The sequence below is a fragment of the Cervus canadensis genome, chromosome 25 (genome assembly GCF_019320065.1).
Source record: "Cervus canadensis isolate Bull #8, Minnesota chromosome 25, ASM1932006v1, whole genome shotgun sequence".
NCBI classification, from domain to species: Eukaryota; Metazoa; Chordata; class Mammalia; order Artiodactyla; family Cervidae; genus Cervus; species Cervus canadensis.
Window position 1 is genome coordinate 15027811 of NC_057410.1, and position 27259 is coordinate 15055069.

At 37.1% G+C, this 27259-nt stretch overlaps 1 long non-coding RNA gene across 1 annotated transcript; it reads left to right on the plus strand.

Annotated features, from left to right (window-relative positions):
* The first annotated feature begins 6317 nt into the window (after positions 1-6317).
* Positions 6318-16160, plus strand: LOC122427377. Its single transcript, XR_006265408.1, has 3 exons — positions 6318-7298; positions 8688-8799; positions 15415-16160. It is a non-coding gene; the product is annotated as an uncharacterized LOC122427377 (long non-coding RNA).
* The last annotated feature ends 11099 nt before the right edge of the window (positions 16161-27259 follow it).

The window sequence follows — 27259 nt, forward strand, 5'->3', positions numbered from 1 at the left end:
TAATCTTCCCATGGTTGGCTTCTTTTGGTCTTTTAAATATCAGCTTAAATGCAGTTTCCTCAGAGGGACCTCTCCTGATAATTCAGTCTAAAGTAGCACTCCCACAAGGCCAGCTCACAGGATTTGCATGGTCCAGTGCAAAGTGAAAATACAGAATGTCTTATTATAAAACTAATGTAATAATGTTATTAATGTTAGTAAAAAATAAAAGCTTTTTCCTTTCTTCTGAGTTTTCCCACTCAACTTGTCATGCTTTTTCTTTTTTTTTTAACTTAGTATTTAATGTTATTTTCCATAAAGAAAAATTAAAAATTTTAATTATTGGCAAAATTTACTATTCATCTTTATATTGTTTAATGCCAACTTTTAAGTATGAATAGAAAAGCACTTAACTCATTTTTGGAATTATAAATTATACAATTCCTCTAAGATGGCAGAGATCTTTTCTGTTTTATTCACTAATGTATCTGTGGCTCCTAAAACAGTGTCTGACATATAGTACAGGTCATTAAATGTTAGCTGAGTGACTATGTGACTTTGGGTAAGATGCTTCTTGTATGTATTTTTGGTCTTATGAAGTTGTTTTGTAGATTGAGAGCTTTGCTTATCACATGTTAATCACACCACTAACACAGTAAGTGCACAATAAAGGTAGCTATAAAAAGAGCTACATATATATTTAATATACAATATAAATATATTTATAAATATAAATTGCTTTACAAAGCAGGTACTGATGCTTTAAGGTACACCGCCTAAGGTGTATTTGGACGAAAGATACCTTCGCGCTTCCCAGATGGCGCAGTGGTAAAGAATCTTCCTGCCAATGCAGGAGACGCAGGAGACTATGGGTCAGGAAGATCCCCTGGCGGAGGGCATGGCAACCCACTCCAGTATCCTGTAACTCACCAAGCTCCTCTGTCCATGGAATTCTCCAGGCAAGAATACTGGAGTGGTAGCCATTCACGTCTCCAGAGGATCTTCCCGACCCAGGGATTGAACCCAGGTCTCCTACACTGCCGGCAGATTTTTACCAGCTGAGCTGTCAGGGAAGCCCATCACACCCTAAACAAGCATCCAAAAGAAAGCTACAACATGCACGAGAACAACCATCACCAGTTTTTTCCTTCTAGACTATCTACTGTGTGTTTTATTTTGGTTTCCACATTCTAATCAGTCATTAAAAGTTATTTGCTTCTTCCTTTTTGCTTCTAGCAGAAAGATTAAAAGAAATACTACTGATTACAACTCTATGCGCAAACAGCTGGCTTTGGAAGAGCATGCCCAGACAAATATCTCCTCAGAAATCTTTTTGAAAAAACCCTTTAGAAGACTAATCCTTAATACCATAATCAGAAATATCAATTCTCCTTCAATGATTAGATTTTTTTATACACTGTCCCTATTAATAACAATACTAAGCATGTATAGGGCTTTTCCACCATGCTAGTGCAATGTGTTAAGTGACTGACATGCATTATTTCACTTGATTCAATGATTCTAGTAGATGGGTACAATGATCACTTTTTGCATATTACTCATTTTGCATATGAGTAAACAGAAGCCTCCCCAAAAGCCTCTATTAAAATCTTGTCCATGTGTCAGGCCTAAGTCAAAAATTACCTCCTTCTTCAGACTTTTCCTGATTTCACTCCTCCTCTGGACCAAATGTATATTATTTTTCTTCTTCCATATCTCCTTTGTACTTCATATATGTCTTTGTTGTTGTTCTAATCATTACTTTTTAACTCCTCAACTAAATCATAAATTCCTAATGGGTGGAGTTTGTGGAAAATTCTAGAGTGCAGCCAATGCTTCCTTGTGTAAATCAGTGATTACCAGAAAGATATGGTATGCTTTCAGTACAGAACAAGTTTTCACTGCAGATCACCTGCTGCCCATTGGTAATGGTCCTCAGAGGGACTGTGTCCTGATCATAGTGTCTATTAAAAGTGGCATGCAAACTCTCGGGAAGGAAACCAGAGCACCTGAGCCGAGAAAATGTAAGCAAGATTTCGTTGATTTTGGAAACAGAGGACACTTTCCAATTCTAGTTCACCTCTTTCATTTTACAGATAAGGAAACAGTTGCTGAGAGAATTCATCACCACACCAGTTCCGCCTGTTCCCAACACAAACACGTATTACACAGTAAATTACTAGCAGAGCTAAATAAAAATCCAAGCATCTTAACTCTCTGTTCTGGACTCTTTGGTCTTCACTCTTGGCTTCATTATACATTTTATTTTGGAGACTTAGAAAATCTAAACTGCAAGTGTTTGCATATGAAGAATATATTATTGAAAAGTGACACAAGGAGAGCTTAAATACTTATCATAGTAGTTTCTCTCATGATAAAAGCAGTTTAACATCTTGTAAAATTTATTTTTAATGACTCATAACATTACTAAAAGATCAAACTTTTACCTGTATACACTTTTTTCATTTATGTTTATTTTAAATATTGGTGAGAATTATTTCTGGGTGGAAAACAAAGGTTTGAGTGATTCTTTTCTTTCTTTGTATCTTGCTTGAAAATTTAAAAATAACATAAATCACTTTTTCAAAAACTGAAATTTTTCTTCTAAGAGAAAAAAACGGCAGGTAGGTAAACTTCTCTTTATTAAGAATAAACAGATACAGGTTATATTTCATTGCTTACACTTAAAATCAGAATTTGAAATTTAAAATTGCATGTAAAGTCTTCGACCTGAATTCCAAATCTGTGAGAAATTCAAAGAATAAAGACTCTTCTCTCCAGTCTCTCCAGGGCTTGGACTTTTGTTGAGTTTTCAGCATATGTGTATTGCATGCAACTTGATTACCCCAAAGTACTGGCCCAGTTAATTGCATTCAAATGCAAATTACAGCTATTAAGTCATGCTGGTCTTGAGCCAACATCTTGTGCCAAGCTAGTAAGAGGAGTGTGTTTTTTCTAGCTGTGCAGGACAGAACTTGATAAGCCATTTGGATCATCATTCACTAAAACCTCATTCTTTCTGTGTGTGTGTATGTATGTTTTTAATTTGGAAATATAGAACTCAATCACCGAAAGATAATTTTATTAGTGTTTTTTAATTGTAAACATTTCATTATTTACTAGCCCATCCTTTTTTACTTATTCATCAATACCACCAACCCCATATCTGTTGATTGAAATTACTGCCTTCATTTAATTTTTATTGGGGTACAGTTGCTTTGCAATGTTGTGTTAGTTTCTGCTGTATAATGAAGTGAATCAGCTATATGTATTCATATACTCCTTCCCTCTTGGATCTCCCTCCAGCACTCCCATCCCCTCCACCTAGGTCGCCACAGAGCACCAAGCTGAACTCCCTGCACGATACAGCAGGTTCCCACTAGCTCTGTTTTACACATGGCAGGCACGTACATCAATCCCAAATCTCCCAGTTCATCCCCCCCACCTTCCCCCTTGTCCACAGGTTTATTCTCTATGCTTGCATCTCTCCTTCTTCCCTGCAAACAGGTCCTGTATCATTTTTCTAGATTCCACATATGTGCATTAATATATGATACTTGTTTTTCTCACTTACTTCATACTGTATGACAGACTAGAGAGCCATCCATATCTCTACAAATGATCCAGTTCTGTTCTTTTTATTGCTGAGGAATATTCCATTGCATATAGGTACCACGTCTTCTGTATCCATTCATCTGTCAATGGACATTTAGATTTTTTTCCACGCACTGGCTATTGTAAGTAGTGCTGCAATGAACATCATGATGCAGTGTGTCTTTTGAATTAGCATTTTCTCAGGGTATTTTCATGGGTCATATGGTAGTCCTATTTTTTTTATTTATGTATTTTTAATTAATTAATCTATTTTTATTTTTTTAAGGAATACTAATACTGTTCTCCATAATGGCTGTATCAATCTACATTCCCAACAATGCAGGAAGGTTCCCCTTTCTACATACCCTCTCCAGCATTTATTGTTGGTAGATTATTTTCTCTATTCTAAACATTTTCTTTTCTTGTTACCTCTACATGGGTATTTTTCAAATTCTCATGGTTCTGAATACCCTGAAACCAAAAGATTAATGAAGTTCTGGGTTTTTGTCCTTAATCTATTTTTAAAAGACCTAAAGTAATTAAAAATATGAAGTTAAAGTTAATTATAATTTATAGCTATATGGTAAATATTTTATCAACTTTTGCAAAAAACATATGCTTAGATTTATCTCAATAAAAGTATCCATTTGGTAGAATCAGTGCTTTTTAAGGGAAAACACACAAGTTAAATGTCAAGAAACTTTTCCTAAATTAATATCAACTCTGTTTTTACTTCCTTGATTTGGTCAGTTATTTCCCAGTAGACTCTGCCAAGAAAAGCCTCCCAGACAGGAGAAACTGGTGACATTTGTATTTATTTTATGATCCCAAGCCACCTCTTCAATTTTCGCAGAAGTGCAAAAGGGAAAAATTATTTCTGTTAGGAAAATTGTTGTTAAACTTTCTTTTTAGCCAAAAATAAGAATTTGAAGGACTTCTTTCTACTTCTGACATTGGCAACAGAGATATGTACACAGTAAGATGTCAATAGACAGTAAATTAGCAGCAAGTTAATGGCAGCCCCTAAATACATTTGCTTATGCATACACCATAAAAAGGTGTGTTTCAATATCAAAGAGAAATAACATGGGTAGGATCTGGAAAGCAGAGGAGTTTAGACTGATGAAAGTAGAATATAAGACATTTAAATTTGTATGACAAGATTTAATATAATTATATACTTATTAATATAATTTATTGTCACCCTGCTTATTTAACTTATATGCAGAGTACAGCATGTGAAATGCCAGGATGGACAAAGCACAAGTTGGAATCAAGATTGCCAGGAGAAATATCAATAACCTCAGATATGCAGATGACACCACCATTATGGCAGAAAGTGAAGAGGAACTAAAGAACCTCTTGATGAAAGTGAAAGAAGAGAGTGAAAAAGCTGGCTTAAAACTCAGCACCCAAAAAACTAAGATCATGGCATCTGGTCCCATCACTTCATGGCAAATAGAAGGGGAAACAATGGAAAGTAACAGGCTTTATTTTCTTGGGCTCCAAAATCACTGCAGATGGTGACTGCAGCCATAAAATTAACAGATGCTTGGTCTTTGAAAGAAAAGCTACGAGAAACCTAGACAGCATGTTAAAAAGCAGAGACATTACTTTGCTGACAAAGGTTCATCTATTCACAGCTGTGGTTTATCCAGTAGTCATGTATGGATATGAGAGTCAGACTATAAAGAAAGCTGAGCACTGAAGAATTGATGCTTTTGAACTGTGGTGTTGGAAAAGACTCTTGAGAGTCCCTTGGACTGCAAGGAGACCAAACCAGTCAATCCTAAAGATCAGTCCTGAATATTCACTGGGAGGACTGATGCTGAAGCTGAAACTCCAATAGTTTGGCCACCTGATGAGAAGAGCTGACTCATCAGAAAAGACCCTGATGCTGGGAAAGATTGAAAGGCAGGAGGAGAAGGAGATGACAGAGGATGAGATGGTTGGATGGCATCACCAACTCAATGGACATGAGTTTGGGTAAACTTCGGGAGTTGGTGATGAACAGGGAAGCCTGGTGTGCTGCAGTCCATGCGGTCACAAAGAGTCAGACATGACTGAGCAAGTGAACTGATTGCACTGATAAGACAGATGCAGTATTTTAAAATATGTCAAATAAAATTTTAAAAAGCATTATGAGTCTGATCCAAGTCTGTGAGATGAATTTGGGAGGCTCACTCAGGCAACCATATCATACTAAATAGATTATGATATGGTAATGGCCTCAACTAGGCATCTTAATAAACTATGGTGAAAATGCAGAAGTAGGACTTAGATTGAAAGACATCCTTAGAGAAGAATTAATAGGAATTAGCAATATTGAGGGATAAAAGGGGATTTGATATTAAACATCAAGCATAAGCAAGAAAAAGACTGGATAAAGAGACCACCAAAAAGATGCATCAACTGGAGTGAACAAGGGAGATATGTCAGTTTTCCAGTAGTCATGTACAGATGTGAGAGCTGGACAATAAAAAAGGCTGAGCACCGAAGAACTGATGCTTTCAAACTATGGTGCTGGAGAAGACTCTTGACAGTCCCTTGGATATCAAGGGGATCAATCCAGTGGATCCTAAAGGAAATCCACCCCAAATATTCATTGGAAGGACTGATGCTGAAGTTGAAGTTCCAATACTTTGGCCACCTGATGCAAAGAGCCGACTCATTGGAAAAGACCCTGATGCTGGGAAAAATTGAAGGCAAGAGGAGAAGGGGATGCAGAGGATGAGATGGTTGGATGGCATCATTGACCTAATGTACATGAGTTTGAGCAAACTCCAGGAGACAGTGAAGGACAGGGAAACCTGGCGTGCTGCAGTCCATGGGGTCACAGAGTCGAACACAACTGAGCGCCTGAACAACAAGAGAGTCCTTCAATCAAATACTGTGAATTTATAAAGTAGTTTTAAAATATCACTAAATGCAGGTGCCTATGAAAAATTAATAGTCTTAGAAAGAAATGGAAAATTTTATTTAAGCCAACCTCAGTATTATTATCAGGAGACAGTCTCACAGAGAGCTCTAAGAATTGTTCAGGAGAGGTAAAGCAGAGACCAGTGTATATGTGATTTTTTGTGAAGGGAATATGTGCAATCACAGAGTCACAAAGAGTCGCTCAGTCAGACATGACTGAGCGACTGAACTGAACTGAACTGAATGGGCAATCAAACACATATCTTGGTAGAAGGTCACTGTTATTTGAAAGGAAAATTCATGTTAGTTAATGGTTTTAGTGCTTTTCTAAATATTGGGAAGAGGCACGATCACAAATTTTCTCTGGAAAATATCTATCTGAGGGCCAGTTCTGTCATTTTTCACAGAGCACAGAGTGTCTTATCCTGATCTTCACTCTGAATTCCTTTCCAGATGTATTATAGGTCAGCAACTGCAGTGGCTAATGACTGGATTCTTGTAGAACTGGATGGTGGGCAACATTCTTTATTTTACATTCCCCTCTCTTTTTGTCTTAATTTCGATCAAACTTTAGGAAACATCGCACGAGCAATTTGTCCCAAGGCACTAAGAATGCTCGTTCTCAAATCAGGGAAGAATTTCGTTGATGGGACACTCAATGTTCTATTCCTGGACTAGGTCATGCTGTGTCCATGGGGTGGCCGGCCAGGCTCCTACCTTTATAAGACTGAGAAAGAAACATCACCTTCTAAGGAATTACATGGCTGGCACCAGAAGTAGAAAAATCGATCTTTACGGTTGAGAAGGTATTCCTGCCATTGGCGAGGTCTGGTTAACACATAATACAGAATCACAATGCACATTAGAAGAGAGGGAAAGGCCAAAGGATAAAGAAAATGTTTTATGTTTAAATTTTTCTTGTCTGGCCTTAATATTTGAGCTTTTGTTTCATCCTAGGTAGCTGAGATAATAATTGCAGTGTTATTAATAATTGGGTGGAAGGAAGAGAGAGCACATCTGGTAGAAGAAAGCAGAAAGAAAAAGTGAATAGTAGAAGATTCGGGATGAAGAAATATGACAAAAATAAAGGTAGAGACAATGTCAAATGATGGGTAAAATACAAGCATAAAGGCAATGGAGATATAAAGGGAAAGAGAACAGAGGAACAATCAATGGATCTGTCAGATCCACACAGCTAGTTGTAAACATAGAGGGTAGCTTTAGAAGGACAGGGTAATGGAGAACTAGGTGTCCAGGGAACTAAGGATTGTTGATAGGAAGGCAAGAGTGCAGTTATTCCCTTGAGGAGTTTGTAATGAAGATAAAAAAGAATTTGAACTAAATTTTATTTCTACTTATAAGTCATTAAATCAATTCAAAAAGTGTTTTAGTGCTTAAGTGACATCATATTTAAAACTACTTTCATTAACTTATTTCCATTTTAACCCTTATGTCTTTGGCCAAATTCTGCCCAATCTTGAAAGTGTTCTGAGGCTTGAAAGTGTTCTGAGGCTCTTCTTTATACCCTCATACTTAAATTAGATCAAAGAAACCCCTTTTATATATTCGCATTGAACATGGGCATTATTAAAGTTATTAATTTTCTTTGAATTTATCTTTTTAACAGTGTTTCTTCCACTAGATTGTAAGCTCACTATATCTCCAAACAACACATATTTGATACTTAGTAAATGTTCATAGTCCTCCTTCATTGTTCTTGAATTCCAAATAGCAATTAATAGTTGACTGTGCTCTTTTATTCCTGAGATACTTGCTACTTAAACCAGTAATTCAGGTGACTGTATTTTGGACTTCTTTGCAGGCCTTCACTTCCCAGTTTGTAAGATTTGAAACTCGCAAGTCTTGGTCCAGGGCCCTTTTCTCTTTCCTTTTTATACTTTATTCCATTGCTTAAATTCAGTCTGTATGGTGATTACTACCCATTCATGCAACCATTTATTCAGTAACTATGTTTTGATTATCTATAGTGTGTAAACCAGTTTTAAGCCCTGGAAATACAACAGAAAACAAAATGCGCAAAAAGTTTTGCCTTCATGCAGCTTGCATTTTTAGGAGAGAGAAAGACAATAAGCAATATAAACACAATATAATACATGCTTAATGATAATTAATGCTATACAAAAAAAAAAGAGTATACAGAATGCATGGGTGATGGTAATGTTTTGTATTTTAAGGAAAATAATCAGGAAGAATCTCAATAAGAGGATGACATTGAGTAAAGACCTGAAAAGAAGTGAAAGGATGAGACATGGGGAAACTAGAATAACATCCCTGGTAGAGGGAACAGTAAGTGCAAAGACCTGCAAGTGAAAACACATCTGATGTTTGTTTAAGGAGCAATGAAGTGGCCAATATGACAAGCCAGGAACAAGAATGGGAAATGCGATCACGGAAGTAGAGGATGGTGATAGTACAAGGTAGAAAAGGCCAAAGTGTCATCAAATTGTCATGCAAGGTACATTTTGTATGCCACTGAAATCAAGGAGTGGGATAGAATGCCTTTGGATCACACTGAGCTAAGCGATGACATAACTCACTATGTTCTAATAGAGTCACTATGAACAGTGGGTTGAAAATAAACAGAGAGAAGCTAGCAATAGAATGTGGGAGATGTTTAGGCAGCTATCGCTGTAATCTAAGCAGAAGATGATCTGACCAGTACCAGTATAAGGGAATGAGAACTGGTTAGATTCTGGAGATACACACATACATGCACACGCACACACACACATACACACACATGAATGTGTGTTTCATTTATAGTTTTCATTTTGAAATAATTTTAGGCCTAAAAAGAGTTGCAAAAGTAGAACAAAGAGTTCCCTTATGTTCAGCTCCCTTAGTACAATAACATATATAAATATCCCTGTAAATCAGGGGGAGAAGGAGGAGACGGAGAAGGGGACGACAGAGGATGAGATGGTTGGATGGCATCACAAACTCAATGGACATGAGTTTAAGTAAACTCTGGGAGTTGGTGACAGAGAAGCCTGGCGTGCTGCAGTCCATGGGGTTGCAAAGAGTTGGAAGCGACTAGCGACTGAACTGATAAATATCCCATAATTATCAAACCAGAGTATCAACATTATTACATACTGGAAATACTCATTTTAAAATAAGTTAGGGAGAACAAGATGGCGGAGGAGTCGGTGGACATGGAGTACATCTCTCTCCATGGATACATCAGGAATACACCTTCAGACACAGAAGTGCATACAGAACACCAGCTGAGAATGGACAGGAGTAACTGACCAGTGGAAACGAATATATAGAACCACGCAAAACTCAGTAGGATGAAGGAACTAGGGGGGAAACAGGAGTGTTAGTAGGACTGGGCCTGCCCTCAGCGGGTGGGTGACGGAAGCAGGGGTCCAATCCTAACATTGGGGCAATTGTCTGAGTCAGAGGAGAAACATTTCAGGCTGGGAGTGAAACAGGTGATGTGTGTAAGCCTCAATGGAATGAGAATCAGACAGTCCTTGCTGCCGCCATATATACCCCAAACAGGGATGCAAGTCCTCTGGAAGGCGCAGCAGCGAGGAGCTGGAATTTAGGGATGGAGCAATCCCAGGGCGAGGGCTGCTGTTGACTCTGGAGAGACAGATCGAGATGTGAGGGAGGAGACTGTGGTGTGAAATGCCTGTGGAGGAAAGCCGGGCAGCCATGGACACAAGGTAATACTGCTGAGTCACACGTAGGGGTGGAACCAATCACCATATCCTCTCTCTCCCCACACACCAGCATGGGCAGCTGAACAATAGAGAGGCTGGCCCATCAACTCCTGACGCGCGGAACTACAGGGTAGGACACAACCAAGAGTGCTCCTTTAAGTAACTGATGCGCGGAACTAGAGTAGGACCCCACCCAGGGTGCCCCATTAAGAGCCTGACGCGCCAATCTACAGAGAAGGACCCCAGGCAAGAGAGGCCGTCTGATCGCCAGATACAAGAGGCTTGGAAAAAAGACCTAGGTAGGGCCATAACTCCTGGGGCAGAGGCGGTCCGTGTCCCTGCACACTTTGCACTGCCAGGGTCCCCACAAGCCAAGCAGCCACACCACCTTCATGCTCAACTCTCACTGGGGCAGAGCTGCCACAGGCAAAAAAAAAAAATCTTGTGTCTATATGTGCAGGGTCGCTTCCATCATGTCCAACTCTACGGGACCCTGTAGAGTGTGGCCTACCAGGCTTCTCTGTCGGGGGGGGGGGGCTCTCCAGGCAAGAATACGGGAGTGTAGTGGCCAATACTGGTTGCCACACCCTTCTAGAGTGCTATATTTCCTGCTGCCCTAATCGCCAACTCCCCTGAGTACCTGGTGCTGCCAGAACCCCTGCGACCCAAGCAACTTTACCACCTCCACACCTGGCCCTCACTGGGGCAGATCCAAGTCCTCCAGGGCAGCCTCAGGTGCAAACCCCACATGCAAAGGTGGAAATAAAACCACAATTGAAACCCAGGGGCAGTGTGGCTAAGGAAGAAGACCCAAAAACCTTCCCACCAGATGTACAAGCTGCAGATTATATCCACACGATCAACTAGGCAGACTCTGGATCTATGGACTATATAAAAGGACATTGAGAGCGCCCACAAAAGAAGACACACTAGTTCTGATAGCTGAGGACATTGGAGGCAAGAACAGATAGGAGTAGGACCAGATTAGAAACTGAGGTCCCCCCACAGCAGGTCCAGAGATCCGCACAGTGTCGGAGGGCACCTTAGGGAGATGAGGTGGACTGTGACTTTCAGCGAGGGAAAGCTCTTTGACAGCAGTGACTCAAGAAATATATTTATTATTCTTATGTTTCTTTCCCCCCCCCCAACCCACGTTGTAGTTGTCGATTTTATTGGCACTATGAAATCTAATTAAGCTTTTGAGCTTTTTTTTTTTTACACTCACATTTTGTATTGTCATAAATCTCTACCTCTACACTGGGCTTTTGCAGTACTGTGGAGTTTTCCTTATTTTTCTCTCTCTCTCTTTTTAATTTTAATGTTTTAAACCTATTATTATTTTTTCTACATTTATTCCTTTGTTTGCTTTTCCTACTATTCTTTTTTCCCCTTGCAACTATTCTTTAATGTATATAAATCTTCTTTAGCTATCTCTATTTAACTTTGCATATCTATTCTTTCTTTCTTTTCTTTCTCTCCTCTCCTGTCAACATATTTGTTAGTTTCATTTTCATTGCTTTATTCCCCATTTGGCACCTTGCTTTAATTTTGTTTTCTAGTTTGTGCTTTAGTTAGTTTTGTTCTTAACTGGTAGATGTAATTTTTGGTATCCTTTGTTAGCCAGGTCAGTCTATTGTACTTTATTTTTGTTGGACTGCTTTGATTTTGCTTATGGGTGTATATGTATATGTGTATATTTGGTCACACTTTCTTGTTGTTATAAACCTCTGCCTGTATTTTGGGCTTTTGCAGTTCTGTGGAGTTTTCCCTTTCTTTTTCCTTTTTTCCTTTCTTCTTCCTTTTTTATTTCTTTTCTCTTTTTTATAATTTTAATTTTTATTTTTTTAGCCTATTATGTTTTTTCTACATTTATTCCTTTGCTTACCTTTCCTTTTCTTTTCCCCTTGTAGTTAATCTTTAATGTATATAAGTCTTCTTCATCTACCTCTGTTTAACTTTGCATATCTATTCTTGCTTTCTTTTCTTTCTTTCCTTTCCTCTCAACATATTTGTTAGTTTTGTTTTCATTGATTTATTCCCCAATAGGCACCTTGCTTTAGTTTTGTTTTCCAGTTTGTGCTTTAGTTAGTTTTATTCTTAACTGGTAAATATAATTTTTTATTTCCTTTGCTCATCAGGTCAAGCTACTGTACTTTTTGTTGGACTATTTGATTTTGCTTATGGGTATATATGTATATGTGTATATTCCATTATTTTAATTATTGTTTGCCTGATTTTGTAACTGCCATTTGTCTGGGGTTCATCTTTGCTTTCTCATTTTTGGGTACTTGTTCTAATCTCACTTAATGCCATAACAAACCACTTGTGGAATCTTCATTCCTGACCAGAGATCAAGCCCTGAACCTTTGGAGTGGGAGCACTAACTCCAAGACCCTAGACTACCAGAGAACAAACCCTAGGGAGTATCAAATAGTGAGAACTCACACAAAGGAAATCACTTGAATATAAGACCCAGCATCACCCAACCACTAGTATTACCCTGTGCATGACACCTCATCTAAACAACAAACAAAACAGAAATACAAATCCAGTCATCAGCAGACAGGATTACCACCTCACTCAGCCTTGCCCATCAGAAGAAAAACAAACAAACAAACAAAAATTCAGCACAAATCTTGTGCAAAAAGCTTGCACAAACCACTGGACCAACCTTAGGAAGGCAGAAACCAAAAGGAAGTAAGAATTCAACTTTGAAGTCTGGGAAAAGAAGACCTCAAACACAATAAGTTTAAAAAAAAATAATGAAAAGACAGAGAAATACTACACAAATGACGGAACAAATTGGAAACACAGAAGTCCAAATAAATGAAGAGGATATAGGGAAACTACCTGAAAAAGAATTCAGAATAATGATAGCAAAAATTATCTAAAGCCTTGAAAACAAAATGGAGAAAATGCAAGAATCAATTGACAAAGACCTAGAAGAATTAAAGAATAAACTTACAGAGACAAACAACACAATTACTGAAATTAAAAATACTCTAGAAGGAATCAATAGCAGAATGTCTGAAGCAGAAGAATGAATCAGTGAGCTGGAAGATAAAATGGTGAAAATAACTTCTGAAGAGCAGGATAAAGTAAAAAGAATGAAAAGAACTGAGGATAGTCTCAGAGACCTCTGGAACAACATCAAATGCACCAACATTCAAATTATAGGGGTCCCAGAAGAAGAAAAGAAAAAGAAAGATTATGAGAAAATTTTTGAAGAGATTATAGTTGAAAATTTCCCCAACTTGGAAAAGGAAATAGTCAATCAAGTCCAAGAGGCACAAAGAGTCCCATACAGGATAAACCCAAGGAGAAACTCTCCAAGACACATACTAATCAAACTGACAAAGACTAAACACAAAGAAAGAATATTAAAAGCAGCAAGGGAAAAGCAACAAGTAACAGACAAGGGAAAACCCCATACATTTAACAGCTGATCTTTCAGTGGAAACTGCAGGCCAGAAGGGAATGGCAGGATATATTTAAAGTTCTGAAAGGGGAAAATCTACAACCAAGATTATTGTACCGAGCAAGGATCTCATTCAATATTGATGGTGAAATAAAAAGCTTTTCAGACAAGCAAAAGTTAACAGAATTCAGTAGCACCAGACCAGCTTTACAACAAATGTTAAAGGGACTTACATAGTCACGAAATACAAGAGAAGGAAAAAGATCTACAAAATCAACCCCAAGCAATTCATTCCACACATCAGTGTTGAAACACCAGAACAGCTGTCAAATTATCTTCAAATTAATTTGTGTCATTAAGATTTTGGAAATATTTGAGTGTTTAGTTTAAAAAAATTAACATAGCAAATCAAAACATTAATAGTGTAATGTGCTCTATACACATGCATTTTTCTAAAAGAATACTTCCCAAAATAATCATTTTTTACTATTTCTATGAACCTGATAAAGATTCCATGAAATATTGTGGTTTCCAAATTAGGATCAAAGAACCGTTTGGGGGATTCTCCTCACGGTCCAGTTAAGAATCTGCCTTGCAATACAGGAGACGAGGGTTCTATCCCTGATCAGGGAACTAAGATCCCACATGCTTCAGAGGAACTAAGCCTGCATGCCATAACTAGAGAGAGTCTGTGCACCAGAACAGAAGAGTCAAATGATGCCACAAAGAGTCCTCATTCTGCAAGTAAACCCTGATGCAGGCATACAAATAAATCAATCAGCTAAAATTATGCATAAATAAACTAAAATCAAAGAATAATGTTATATGTATGTTTCTAAGACACATTATTTGTTATCTCCATACCTGAGATTATTTCCCTGCCATTTTCAGAGTTCTCTATCCTCTTAACAGTTTAAGCCTCCTGTTCAAACTTCCACCTTGATCACATCCATATTACTTGTTCTCTATCAAATCTTTGTCCTCTTGATATATTCTATTCCTTATCATTTGACTGAAAACTCTACTTGGGGCTTCACTGGTTCCTCAAACAGTAAAGAATCTGCTTGCAATTCAGGAAACCCAAGTTCAATCCCGGAGTTGGGAAGAGATCCTGGAGAAGGGAACGGATACCCGCTCCAGTATTCTTCCACTTGACTGTAATTTCCAGCAAAGCATATGTCTTATTCACTCCTTTGCAACCAATATCTACCATGGTGCAATAGCACGAGGTAGATGTTCAAGAAATATTTACTCAATAAAAGGATAAATGAACACCACTTTCTTCAAGCCCAAACATTAACTAACACAAACTTTAGTTAAGGAAAAGCTGCTATTTGTGGAGCACAGGTATACCAATTAAGTTGTAGCACCTTTACTGCACGTCCAGGGTATGCAGATGTGCCCAAGGGTTTTACTTTGATCCTGCTATTTTTTTAATTTGAAAAACAGCTCAGGATAACATACAAAAAAAGATGTGGGAAGTTTTATTATGTCAAATATCTCTCATATTCTGAGCTGAGAGTTTGGACTCAGAAGCAAATGCTAAATATAAATAAAATGTTATGAGTTTTCATAGCAAAAAAGGCACTCACATGTGTACCATCGTGCATTAGTAATTTTTGTTGCTTCTCATATTTTCCTATACCCCTCATTAATACATATTTGATGCTTTCATTTGGTAACACATAATAACATTATCTGATTATTTTAAATAATTTAAATTTCTTAGTTAATCTAAATACCAAATTATTTTGTTTGGTTTTTTCGTCGTGGGTGGAATGCTTTTAAAATGTCTTGTTTCTCCAAGTCCAGGCTCTGCACTTCCCATGTGGAACTCCAAGCCTAAGGTGAGGCCGAGGCCAGGACAGAAGTACCAAGACCATGTGCATGAAGTCCTTGCTGCCATCACCAGAGTTGTGGTATCCAGCGTGCATCAGATGCTGAAGGACATAGACTTTGAGAGAAGAATCCAGCTGATAACTTTGAATGACAATGGCTATAAGGCTCCTTGTCATCTCAGCCATAATTGGCACTATTCTATGTATCATTCTTTCTAGAAAGGGTAGGCAAGTGGTATGCCCTAATACACTGGGCTGCTCCTGCCTGCATTGGGCCAACCACTGAACACGCTGAAGTGGCACAAGCTTCTGCCTTATTGTGGGCTGACCTCAGAGTGGCCAGACACTACTTAGTGACTAAGCAACAAACCTCAGAGTGGCAGATGATGACACCTTTTATGGTCAGCCCAGCCCTGAAGGTTATTTAGGATGAAAATATGACCTAATGCCCAGGAATAGTGACTGTTATAGAATGAATACTGTGTCCCCCTCCAATTTATATACTGAAGTCCTAGGCCCCGTTGTGTCAGTATTCAGAGATGGGGCTTTAGAAGATGTTAGGGTTTACATGAGCTCACAAAGTTGGGATCCCCATGATGAGATTCAGTTCAGTCACTTCAGCCGCTCAGTTGTGTCCGACTCTATGACCCCATGAACCACAGCACACCAAGCCTTCCTGTCCATCACCAACTCCCGGAGTCTACCCAAACTGTCCATTGAGCAGGTGATGCCATCCAACCATTTCATCCTGTCATTCCCTTCTCCTCCTGCCCTCAATCTTTGCCAGTATCAGGGTCTTTTCAAATGAGTCAGCTCTCCGCATCAAGTGGCCAAAGTATTGTAGCTAGTGACTTTTAAAAAGAGGCACCAGAAAGCAATCTCTTTTCCAGTGTGCACAAAGAAGAAATCATATGAGCAAGCAGCAAGAAGGCAGCCGTAGAAAGCCAGGAAGGGTTCTCACCAGGCACATAACTCAGCCAGCACATTGATTTTGGACTTTGCAGCCTTCAGAAATGTGAGAAATAAATTGCTGTTGTTTCAGCCTCTCTGTCCGTGGAATTTTGTTATGGCAGCTAAGCCACTTTCATAGGAAAGTGACCTGCTTACCTACTGGATTACCACTCTTCATCTCACACTGCCTCTCAATGGTACTTATCTGGATGTCCATGTACTGCCCCATGGTTAGCTCCATATGCAGGGCAGAAAACTAAGATTGAGAAAGAATTAATCAGATTATCTACTGTTATTTTTTAAGAGGCCACAGCATAGCTAAGAGGCAAATTTGAGGGGATGTGAAGTGCAAGTGCTCAAACCTGGACAGATGACCAAATTCCAGATTATTCATGTGAAGATTTCTATTCCTATGGGAAGAAAAAGGGAGACCCATTTCTCATTCTATACAGAAAAATAAACTTCTAGGGTATTAAATACCCACATATAAAAACCAGAAGTATATATATATTAGATGAAAAGTAAAACATGTGGCATAAAAGCCATAAGGAAAAATCTTGACAAACTTGAGTACATAAAAATTTTAAACCAGAACAAAAAGACAACTTGAACAAATTTAAAAGATAAATAAAAACTAAGGGAAAATACTGCTCTATATTATAAGGATTCATATCCAGGTTGTTATAAAACTCCTATAAATCATTATAAAAACACCCAGAAAATTTATAAAGTGATAAAAGGACATGAATTGACCCATCAGATGAGATAATACCAAAAAACAAATAAACAAACAAAACAACACTACCAAAAACATCAACAAAAAAACACACATTCAAGAAGATACCCTTACTAATAATTAGGAAAATGCAAAGTAAAACAGTAAGTCAATGGCATTTTGTATCCTTCAGTTTGTTAGTAATAATCATAATGACATTCTGGTGGAATAGCCAGTGCCAGCAAAGGTTCGGTGCTCTTACGGACTTCTTACAATATACCAAACTCTCTTTCTAGTATTTTACTAGAAAGTATTTTATATATCTAGTATTTTATATATCAACACATTTAATTCTCATAAAAACCCTGTAGGTAAGTGTCATATTATCATTTTCATTTTACAGTTGAACTGAGGGACATGTTGTTCTTCTTCAGTTGCTAAGTTGTGTCTGACTCTTTGTGACCTCATGGACTGTAGCATGCCAGACTCCTCTGTCCTCTCCTATCTCTCAGAGTTTGCTCAAATTCAAGTCCATTGAGTCAGTGATGCTATCTACCTGATGGAACATGTTTTAGTGACATATACCGAGATCTCACAGTTTGTAAGTACCTCTCTATTCAACACTTTTAACCATTAGACTAGACTGCCTATAAGTTATTAGTGGTTTCTCTGGATGGCAGTTTGGCTGTAATGAAAATTTTTAAATGGACAAACTGTTGAGTCTTGAGTAGTCTGGGGTCTGGAATTAAATTAAAATCCAACTTAAATTCCAACTTAGGTTGGAATCTGAACCCCACTAATTACTAAACAAGTCAGTTTACATATCTGAGTCCCAGAATTTTTATCTTTAAAATGGTTATATAACTTTCCCTATGTAAGTGTGTTGTGAGAATTAAAGTACATAATGTGTATTAAAGCATTTTTCAAACTGAAAGCGTTGTAAGATGTTCTCATCATTTTACCATTTTTTTGTTCTTTAGGGAAGCATCTCTTCTTGGTGTTTGAGTGTCTGAGTTTGCTAAATAAAAATATTTTCATGGAAAGCTAGTAATTTTTCCCTTTTTGATGATTCCTGTAGTTTCTTTTTTAATTAAAAAAGTTTTTGGACTTGGTCATAACTATTTATTCAAAACTAAATACTAACATGAGAATTCACTTGAGACAAGATGTGGCAAACAGAGAAAAAAGACTCATAATGATTTCCCTTCAGAATTTGTCTTTTCCTTAGGATTACTTAACATGCACCTTTGTGAACAAACATCTACAAAATAGTACAGCAACACGTAACAGAGTTAACATTAAAATAAGACAAAATTATAGGAAAGTTCTTGAAAGCAAAAGGTTATTTGGTGTCAGACAAGGTCTAATTCATATCTGGTTTTCTTATTTTCTTAAAATAGAAATCACACCACCTACAAGGAAGGGTTATCTTGAAGATTATTTAACATAAGTAAAATGCTTATTATACACAGTCCCTGGCATAAAGTAAGTGTCTATGCTATTAATTCTAGTTTCAAAGAGTAGTCAGAAATAAAAATAGAAGCATGAGCAGTCTTGAAAAATCAAATAGGGATTCAGTAAAATGTACTTTCAAAAAAGCTGTTCTAGAAGAAATATGCTTAAAATATGCTTTAAGAAAGAAAAGTGGAAATGATATTCTTCAAAATACTTCTCTCATTTAGAATGAATCTGAACAAATGAATCTGAGAATGTGATGACAGCACCAGCAGCCAAAATTTAAATGTGAGAATTGAAATTTTGGTGAATAACATAGGAAATAAAATTATATTGCTCCACCTATTCATTTTACATTTAGATTCCAGTGCATAAGCTGTTATAAAATTTCTCACACTTTAGGCTTCTGGTTTAAGATGGCAGAGTAGAAGGACGTGTTCTCATATCCTCCTGTGAGAACACCAAAATTGCAACTACCTGTTGAACAATCAACAGGAGAACATTAGAATCCACCACAAAAAAAAAGACACCCCATGTCCAAAGACAAAGAAGAAGCTGCAGTGAGATGGTAGGAGGGGTGCAGTCACCATAAAATCAAATCACATACCCGCCAGGTGGTGACCCACAAACTGGAGAGCAACAGTACCAAAGAAGTTCTCCCACGGATGTGATGCTTCTGAACCTCACATCAAGCTTCCCAGCCTGGGGATTTGGCAAACGGACTGGGAATCCCCAGGGAATTTATCCTTGAAGGCCAGCAGGAATTGATTATAGGATTTCCATAGGACTGGAATAGACAGAGACTCTGGTCTTGGAGGACACAAACAAAATCTTGCTCACACCAAAACCCAGAGGAAGGGAGCAGTGACCCCATAGGAGAATGAATCAAAATAAACCTAGTTGTGTGGGAGGGTCTCCTGTGGAAGCGTCTGTCAGCAAGGGCTCACCACAGCAGCAAAGCAACCAGCAGCGGTGGTCCTGGAAGGACTCCCTTTGTGCTAGCCCTCCTGGAGGCCAGCATTAACCCCACCATAGAGCCTGCAGCCCCCAAGGCTGGGTCACCTCAGGCCAAACAACCCACCCATCAGCAGATGATTGGATCAAAGCTTTACTGAGCAAAGCCCTGCACACCAGAGCAAGACCCAGTTTTTCCCAATGCCAGTCCCTCCCTTCAGGAAGCTTACACAAGCCCCTTAGCCTCATCCATCAGCGGGCAGACAGAGAAGTACAAAGAACCGCACTCCCACAGTGGTTAGAACAAAAGCCACATCGCAGAAAGTTACACAGGATTAGAAAGCAGAGAGTTATGTCCCAGACGAAGGGACAAGACAAAACGCCAGAAAAACAACTAAATGAAGCGGAGAGAGGCGACCTTTCAGAAAAGCAGTTCAGAATAATATAGTGAAGATGATCCAGGAGCTCGAAAAAACAATGAAGAAAATGCAAGAGGTGTTTACCAAAGACCTAGAAGAACTAAAGAACAAGTGAACACAGATGAATAACATACAAGAAGGAATCAATAGAAGAATAACTGAGGCAGAAGAATGGATAAATGATCGGGAGGATAGAAGGTGGAAATTACTGCTGTAGGACAAAATATAGAAAAAAGAATGAAAAAAAAAGAAGCCAAAGATACCTCTGGGACAACATTAAATGCACCAAGATTTGCATTATAGGGGGTCCCAGAAGTAGAAAAGAGAGAAGGGACCTGAGAAATTATTTGAAGAAATAACAGTTGAAAACTTTCCTAACATGGGAAAGGTAATAGTCAGTCAAGTCCAGGAGGCACAGAGTCCCAGACAGATAAATCCAAGGAGGAACACACAGTAATCAAATGCATAGTAATCAAGCTGACAAAAATTAAAGACAAAGATAAAATATTAAAAGCAACAAGGGAAGATGACAAATGACATACAAAGGAACTCCTGCAAGGTTATCAGCTGAAGGGAATGGCACAATATATTTAAAGTGATGAAAGGGAAGAACCTACAACCAAGGAGACATTTTTTGATGGAGAAATCAAAAGCTTTCCCGACAAGCAAAAGTTAAGAGAACTCAGCACCGTCAGACCAGCTTTACCACACATGCTAAAGGAACTTCACTAAGCAGGAAAAGACCTACAGAAAATAAACCCAAAACAATTAAGAAAATGGTAACAGGATTATACATATGGATAACTGCCTTAAATATAAATGGATTAAATGCACCAACCAAAAGACATAGACTGGCTAGGCAAATGAAAACATGCGCATGTATGCACTTCCACTTACCACATCACTCTGCTTGGATCCCTCCCCCCAAACTGTATGTAATTATTTTGTATTTTTAGGTTAATCATATTCCCATTATGGATTGCAATTATAATTATCTTTTATTTTTTGTCTGACTATTGATTGTGAAAACTGGCAAACATCTTTTACTATTGTGATTATTCACTTAATACTCACTTAATACAATTGTATATGATTGGTCAACAGAAAAACAATAGAATTCTATATCACCAAAACTACGCTTTAATAGGAAAGCCTGTAATCACTTTTTAAAATCCAAATGCATAGCAAAATTATCTTGGAATTTTCTGAAAAATACAAAAGTCTAGGTATTGTTTTCTTTCTCCGAAGTTCCAGATATGTTTCTAATAAGCAGCCATTTTTAAAAACAACTGAGTTATATGATGATCTTTTACTTTTATCTGGTTTGTTTCACTTTTTCTATTTTATATTCATTGCTTCCATTTCATTTACTTTATATTCTCCAATTTCTCCGTCTCTTCTTTTTTTGATGTTCTTTCTCAAGCCTTTATCAAGTGTAGTAGAAAAGTTTTTGTATACATATATGTAAATACTATGTATAATATGTATATATATTAGAAAACTTATGAATTTTTGCCTAAACTTTTTATGACAGCTTGATTCCACTACTTTGACTTAGTGTGAATAGAATGCTAGATTTCTAATTAAAAAATAGATATACAAAATTTGTCACACTTTATGAAAAAGGATAGTAACCTCTCTGATTAAAAAATATATATATCATGTTTTACAGAAAAAAAGGCAACAGTGACACCTTCCATTATTAAACTGAAGTTGTTGTTGTTCAGTCCCTAAGCTGGGTTTGAGTGTTTGTGACCGTGTGAACTACGGCACCCCAGGTGTCCCTGTCTATCATTTATTTGTATCTACAAGTGAAGAACTGAGCAAAACTTCAGATGAAACTTAAATTCTAAGTTTCATTTTGTTTTTTTTAATTAACTGATGTTATTTATTTAACATTTTTAGATTTATAGGGAAATAGAGTGGAAAGTACAGAATTCCTACACACCTCCTCAATCCTCCCCAGATTCCTATATTAATAACATTTTGCATTAGTGGAATACATTTGTTAAAATCAATAAGCCAGTATTTTACATTGTTATTAAGCCCAGAGTTTATACAATGTTAAGATTCTTTCTTTGTATTGTACATTCTATGCATTTTGATAAATGTATAATGATGTGTGTCTCCATTATAATGTCATACAGAGTGCTCTATCTGCCCCCAAAATCTCTTGTGCTCCACATGCTCATATTTCCCCTTTATAAACCCATAGGAATGACTAGTTTTCACAACTGCCTTCATAGTTTTGCCTCTTCCATAAAGTTGTCTTTTTTTTAAACAAAATATTTATGTCACACCTTGGCTGAGAAACCTAAAATTAGCTACAATAAACACTGAACTACTGGGAAATTAGTTTATGAATAACAAAGGTAGACGTCACTTAACATCAATAGCATCACAAAGGAAAAGGGTATATAGTTGAATGAACATGTGTGTCTAAGCTTAGACACTCAGTCATGTCCAACTCTGCAACCGCATGGGCGGTAGCCCACCAGGCTCCTCTGTCCAAAGGGATTCTCCAGGCAAGAATACTGAAGTAGGTTCTCTAGGGGATCTTCCAAACCCAGGGATCAAACCCAGATCTCCCTCATTACAGGCTGATTCTTTCTTATCTGAGCCACCAGGGAAGCCCTGAATGAACATGGATTTGGATAATTGAAATCAGTTATGTGCAGAATACAAAGCAAATATTGATATCTGTGTGGTACATATATGAGAGAGAAGGGCTTGATTTTATTTTGTTATGGAAAACCTATATCACTGGTGGAGAGATTTTCCTTTTGTTGTGGAAAGTGTCATTCAACATATTTATGATACAGGAAGTTTGCTAGTGGAATAGAATTTTAGTGCAGAACAGATTTTTTTTTTCTAATTTAGACTCTCAGACACACATTTTTTTCCATTTTCAGTGCCTTGGTTGACTCCCTTCAATTTTTTATGTACATGCCTATTTCTCCTACTAAATTATAGGTTGTCCTTGAAGGGTTTATTTATCTTTACATTTGTCAGTGCTTAATATGCTAGTGAATAGACAACAGATGTCTGCTAAGTAAACTTTTACAAGTTAAATATGTATTGAAAATCTTCTTTTGCTCCTTTATTTCTCATATATTCTGAATAAAACTGATCCACCTCTTTGTAAACACTAATTTTGAAAAGTCAAGACTTTCTCAAGATATTTGAAATAATAGATTTGGAATATATTTTCATGGTAAAAAAAAGAGGAAAAATATAAAACAATATAAAGGGAAATAACTCCTTCCTCATCATCTCATGATTTCCATTTCCCAGATTAGCTGATTTATGCTTAGTCTTTCAGAAACTTGCTATGCATATATGCTTATATTAATATGTAAGTACATATATATTTAACAAGAAGTTAAATAAGATCTCTAGTTTCGACTAAGGTGATAAAGCTGATAACCATAGGTGAAAAGTGTAAAGACTGCTTTGATCCAAAGAGATGTGCTATGCAGATTATGCTAAGATAGTTCTACAGCCATCTCCCATTTCCAACTATATGATAAAGCTAGAGAAATTGAGTCTTTAAGATCATTATTGCTGTGTATACTTTTCCCTCATAACAATCCAAATAAGAGCATCAAGAAATGTATTTATTCAGAATAAGAATGTCTGCTAGGAAGGGGACCTACATGTTATAGAGTCTCTTTTCCTTTTCCTTCCCAGTCTGCTTTGACTAGATGCTTACTGAGCTGCAAAAACTTGCTGAACAAGTATCGCAGGACAGAAGTGGAACTTGGTGACAGAATAAAGAAGTTGACTGATATTCACTGGAGTTGATGTAGACCAAGGCAAGTACTTAACTATTACCTAGAATAATCCAATGAATAGGATTTCTGCTTCTAACTGTGTGCTATACTCGAGATTCAGTGAAAACTTTGTGAAACAATACATCAAACATTCTGGATAAAAACAGATTGATACAATACCAAAGACATAATGCAGAAAGTAAATTATTGAGAAGCTGGAATTCATTAAAATTAAAAAACTTCTGTTCTGCAAAAGACACTATAAAAAGGAAAAGATAAGCCACAGACCTGGAGAAACTATTTGCAAAAGACACATCTGATAAAAACAGTTATCCAAAATATACAAAAAACACCTAAAATTCAACAATAAGAAAAAAAAACAATTAAAAAATAGGTCAAGCTCTTTAGCAGACACATCACCAAAGAAAATATACAGGTGGCAAATAAACTTAAGAAAAGATGCTTCACATCAATGTTATCAGAAAAATACAAATTAAAACAACAGTAAGATATCACTACATACTTCTTAGAATGCCAAGATCCAGAACACTGGCAACACCAAATGCTAATGAGAATGTGGAGCACCAGGAATTCTTGTACATTGCTGGTAGGAATGCAAAATGGAACAGACACTTTGGAAGACAGTCTGAGGTTTTGTTTTGTTTTGTTTTGTTTTGTTACAAAACAAAATATATACTAACAAAACTAAATATACTCTAACTATGCAATCCAGCAGTTTTGCTCCTGGTTATTTAACTAAAGGAATTGAAAACTTATATGCACACAAATATTTGCACACAGATGTTTATAGCAGCTTTATTCATAATTGCCAAAACTTGGAAACAACCAAGATGTTTTTCAGTAGGTATATGCACAATTAACTATGGTATAGCCAGATGATGGAATATTATTCAGTGCAAAAAGAAGTGAGTCATGAAAAGACAAGTAGGAAATTTAAAAGCATATACCTAAAGAAAAGAAGTCAATTTGAAAAGGCTACATACTCTATGATTCCAACTATGTGACTTTCTGGAGATGGCAAAAGTATGGAGTATGATGAAAAAGTATGGAGATGACGAAAAGATCAGTGGTTGCCAGGGATTAAGTGTATGCGTAGTGAGGGAATGAAAGATGGAGAAGAAGGAACATAGAGAATATTTAGGGCAATGAAGATATCCTGTATAACACAGTAATGGTAGATATATGTCACCACACTTTTTACATGTTAAGCATTATATATTTTACTTCATACATTTGTTCAATGTATGTAGAATGTATATCACCAAGAGTGAGCCCTAATGTAAATCATGGGCCTTAGGAGATTATGATGTGTAAGTTCATCAGCTGTAACAAATACACCATTCTGGCTGGGGAGACCATTCATATATAGAGGCAGGGAGTATGTGAGAAATCTCTGTACCTTCCTCTCAATTTATTTGTGAATATAAAATTCCTCTAAAAATATTATTTTTTAATAAAATATATATATAAAATAAAAAATTAAATGCATGACTGAGCTGAGTCCGGAAACAACAAAGAGGGATAAATCTACAGCAGTAAAAAAGAATTGGAGATAGCATTTGATCTGGGACTATCTGCTTAACTGATTCTGAAACTGAAGTTCCAATATTTTGGTTACCTGATGCGAAGACCTGACTCATTCCAAAAGATCCTGATGCTGGGAAAGATTGAAGGCAAGAGGAGAAGGGAACGACAGAGGATGAGATGGTTGGATGGCATCACCGACTCTATGGACATGAGTTTGAGCAAGTACTGGGAGTTGGTGATGAATGGGGAAGCCTGGTGTGCTGTAGTCAATAGGGTTGCAAAGAGTCAGACAAAACTGAGTGAACTGATCTGCTTATCAATGTGGATCAAATCTGGGTTTTATTAATAAGTCATGTGGATCAGGAACAAGAGACAAAGTCTAAAATAGGAGTATGTATAGCAAGATATCACTTAGAAGAAAACTCACATTGAACCAAGATCTACAAAGAGTAATACCCTTACTGAGTAAATGGGAAAATTCTACCACACAACATGAGACTGTGACCATATGATCATGTTTTGTTTCTGGATCTAGATAGAAGAGAAAAAAATACACCTACCCTGAAATTTCCTAATTGTAAGCCAGAGATCTACCTGTATGGCCCATAAAACTCCAAATCAACAATTTATAAAATCAGATATGTAAGGATTGCAGGACAGAAATTATGTGAAATAGAATAGAAAATAACTACTTTCATACTTCAACAACTAGGGCATACTTTAAGAAATAGTAAATGGAAGTGAAAATAAGAGATCAGGGAAAAAGCCAGAAACTGGCTAATCAGATTTGAAAATGAGCCAAATAGAAGCTCTAGAAATGTAAATATTAATAATTTAAATTGAAAACTCAATAAATAAATCAAATAGTAAATTATACCTAGCTGAATAAAAAAGGGTGGGCCTGGAAATTAAATCTAAAAAAGAACACAAATGTAGCACAGAAAGACAAAAAATGAAACAAAATTAAAGAGATCTTAAAAATATATGAAGGATACAGTGAAAAGACCTTTTGTATGTTTCATTCTAAGGCCCAGAATGATTAAAGAGAACGAGAAAATTATGAACTGACTTTTACTTATCTTGCTTATAACCTTTCAGCTTCCTGAATCTCATAATGTATGACTGTCAATAATTCATGAAAATTATGTTTTTCATCTTTTAAAATATTGCTTATGTTGATGGTGGTCTTCCCTGGTGGCCCAGTTGGTAAAGAATCCACCTGCAATGAAGGAGACCTGGGTCTGATCCTTGGGTTGGGAAGATCCCTTGGAGAAGGGACAGCTACCCATTCCAGTATTTTTGCCTGGAGAATTCCATGGATAGAAGAGCCTGGCAGTCCATGGGGTCACAAAGAGTCGGACATGACTGAGCAACTTTCAGTATGATGACAGTAGATATTTTCAGTTTCTATTTGCTTAAAATGTCTTTCTATTTTTCCTTCCTTTTAAAAGAGTGTTTCACTGAGTTAGAGAATTTTTAATTTGCTAGTTATTTCTTCTCAACATTTTGAAAATGTCATTTCAATATTTTTTCATAACTAGTATTGCTCTTGGGGCAGCTGTCAATCTAATGGGTTATACCTTTGCCAGTGTGCTGAATTTTCTTTCCTCTATTTTTTAAAGATATTTGAAATACAACTTTATTTTTATTCTAAATGAAAAGGGATGGGAATAACAGTAGCAAACAGGACTCCACCACTGAATACTGTGATGTGACTGTAGCAAAGGGGAAACAACTGTTCCAAACTAGCTCAATATGCAGGTCTAAAAAATGAAGGTATTTTAGCTGCCACATTCACTCTGAAGCCCATTCATCTCCTTCAGCGTACCAAAGGTTAAGTACATGTTCTATTTAGCTATACAATAATGTGGCAAATGCTGGACTGCCCATAAAACTAAACTGACTACGGGCTCCAGCTTCACTTTCTCACAAGATATCATCTTCATTTGGGAGAGCTGTTTTCTGAGCAACCTCCAGCTCATGCTCATGTGCTGCCAAGACTGG